The sequence below is a fragment of the Euphorbia lathyris genome, chromosome 3 (genome assembly GCF_963576675.1).
Source record: "Euphorbia lathyris chromosome 3, ddEupLath1.1, whole genome shotgun sequence".
NCBI classification, from domain to species: domain Eukaryota; kingdom Viridiplantae; phylum Streptophyta; class Magnoliopsida; order Malpighiales; family Euphorbiaceae; genus Euphorbia; species Euphorbia lathyris.
The window spans coordinates 90,364,540-90,367,323 of NC_088912.1; the positions used below are offsets into that span (position 1 = coordinate 90,364,540).

Below are 2,784 nucleotides of genomic sequence, written 5' to 3' on the forward strand. Positions count from 1 at the left end.
GATTGAAAAAAGAAATGAAATGGGTTGCCTTCTTTCCTAAGGAGACATGGACTGCTAATCTGCCTCGATTTGGTACCGCTCTCGCGGCCCGCACCGAAACAGTGCTTTACCCCTAGATGTCCAGTCAACTGCTGCGCCTCATCGCATTTCGGGGAGAACCAGCTAGCTCTAGGTTCGAGTGGCATTTCACCCCTAACCACAACTCATCCGCTGATTCTTCAACATCAAGAACTATATAAATTTTTACAAAACTGCTCCGATTTCTTCAAATTGGCAATGTAATTTAGTTTATCGATTTTGAACGCTCAAATGATTCCTCAAGCGACCTTTTTTTCTAAAATGGACCTTAAATTTCATGTTGTTTTTAAATTTGAATAAAATATTAAATAATTTAAAACGGCATTTTTTTATTTTCTAAAAATACTAATGTAATAAATATTAAAATATTATGTTTGATCTATTTTAATTCATTTATATTATTATTTTTATTTATATTATTATTATTTTTACACATTATAATTCTGATTTTAATTGTGTTTGTATAATAATTTAAAAAAATATAAATTTAATTAATTCAACCGGCTAGACCTAACCTTCTTTACTACCTTCAACCCTAACAAAAAGAGGGATAAAGATATTTTGAAAATGTGGCAGCACTGTACACCTAGTCCTTAGGTTTCACAAACAGAAGAAATTGTTGAGAGCACGGCATCGTTTCATGTGCGTAAGCCCTACGCTCTCTCTCTTTATATAGCTTCGCTTCACAGCCGCAATGAGTACTTCTCATAGGGTTTCAGTTTCCTCTGCCGAAACTGGAACGAGATCTGCTATTGACTAGATCCGCATCAGAGATTCGTGCCGCCATAGGTAAAGCTTTTTGTTTCACAACCTGAATTTCAATTCCGATGTTATATTTTATGTGTAACAGTCTTCTCTGCTGTAGAAAAGGTTTCACTGTCAGATCTCAAATCCAATCCATCAATGGTGGTATCATCGTCGTCATCTCTTGTTAATTATCTGATTCATCATTTACTTTTCTTACCTCATACAACATGTGTGTGATGCCTACATAATTATGCTTTATCAGTTTCTAAAACCGTACCGATCTGAAAAAGCTCAGAGTAGGACTATTTTAGAGGCTGACAAAGCCAAATCTTAGTCGTCTCACATTTGTTTATGAGGTAAGAAACAGTAAAAGATAGGTCAATTTTAAATTTATAGATCTATTGGTTTTGCAGAATCTGTCATACAAAGGTATGATCAAGTTAGATTCGTGTTTTGTTTGATGATAGTAGTTTTGCTTTGTTTGTTTATTGACGGTCTTGCAGTGCAACTTAAGCATATGTTAAGTATGGCTGCTGGTGATTGAAGCTTGATTTTCAGATCTCAGCCGACCTGAAGCTTGAAGTATTTATGATTATTGTGTGTGTGAGCAGAAGTATGAATAAGAAAGTAAATTGTATAGAAAGCTTCGGGATTCTTGATTGTATATCTTGATTTCTGTGTACTGTATTCCTGATTTTTTTTTTCTTGGTTATATGATTATATCTGTGAAAGTTGTCAAGTGTTTGATGAATTGTACCTCTTTTTCATGTGAATAATTTTTTTTTTTACTAATAATGCGTCTGTCACACCACACATCCAAAAAGAATCAATAATTTAATATCATGGTTATATATTATTTGTGTTATTGGTTGAAGTGTAATATCAAATTATTGACTAGACATCCTCTCCATAAATCAACAAGATCGAGCTTCAAATGAGTGAAAATTGATGAAAGATGCAGATTTAAGAGGGAGCATACAGTTTCAGATTTTCTCCTAGTTTATGGCATCATACTCCTCTGATTTTAAAATGAGAAAATCCTACTAAGCCTTATATAACATTAAATATTATTAAGGGCTGGGTCGGGTTTTATGGGCTTAGTTCAGTTTAAGTTAAATTTTGGGTTAGTTACCTGAATATCATAATTAATTACACAATTACAACTAAATGAACGAAGCGGTAACGGAGCATGTACGTGATAGGATTTTCCATATATAATAAATAAAAAATGCTGGTACATTATAATTTAAAATTCTGAACTTCGATTCATAAATCCTAAACCCTAGACAATATGTTAAAAGTTGTAATTTTGAATTACGTCAAACTAATAATTTATTTTTTTTAATTTATTTTAAAAACTATACTTTATAAATTAGGATATCAGAATATATTGCCTAAGATTTAAGATTTATAAATTGATATTTAAATTTAGATTAGGGTTTATAATCATACTAGCAAATTAATATTTTTTCTCTAAATATAAGTCATTCTAGTTTTCTAAGAATTTTTAGTTTAGTTTTTTGGGTTAAGCATTAATTTTTTGTTCGTCCATATGTTTTTGAAAATTTCAATATTTATTTCCCAACCATGACATGAGAAAGAATTCTTTTAATTAATTTTTTTGATAGATTTTAAATTCATTAATTTGACTCTATGTTAATTGCCTTTTTTAATTTGTATGAAATACCTAGAATTATTTATGTAAAAGAATGGAAAGAATACTTTATTTGTTATAATGACATTCTGAATTAAATTTGACAATCTGATTTAATTATAATTTTATTTTTAATTAAGATATTAGAAAGCTTATAAATTTTGTCCGTTATTAATTTGTAAACTATAATTTTTAAAATATATTAAAAATAATGATAAATTTATATAATTTAAAATTATGATTCGATGGTTTTTTTAAAGTATAATTGAAGATAGTTAAACATTTTCTATTGTCTAAGCTCTACC

General features: G+C 29.6%; 1 long non-coding RNA gene across 1 annotated transcript; it reads left to right on the plus strand.

Annotated features, from left to right (window-relative positions):
- The first annotated feature begins 652 nt into the window (after positions 1–652).
- On the plus strand, positions 653–1,612 carry LOC136221678 (uncharacterized). The gene is made up of 2 exons (XR_010685255.1): positions 653–1,181; positions 1,329–1,612. It is a non-coding gene; the product is annotated as an uncharacterized lncRNA (long non-coding RNA).
- The last annotated feature ends 1,172 nt before the right edge of the window (positions 1,613–2,784 follow it).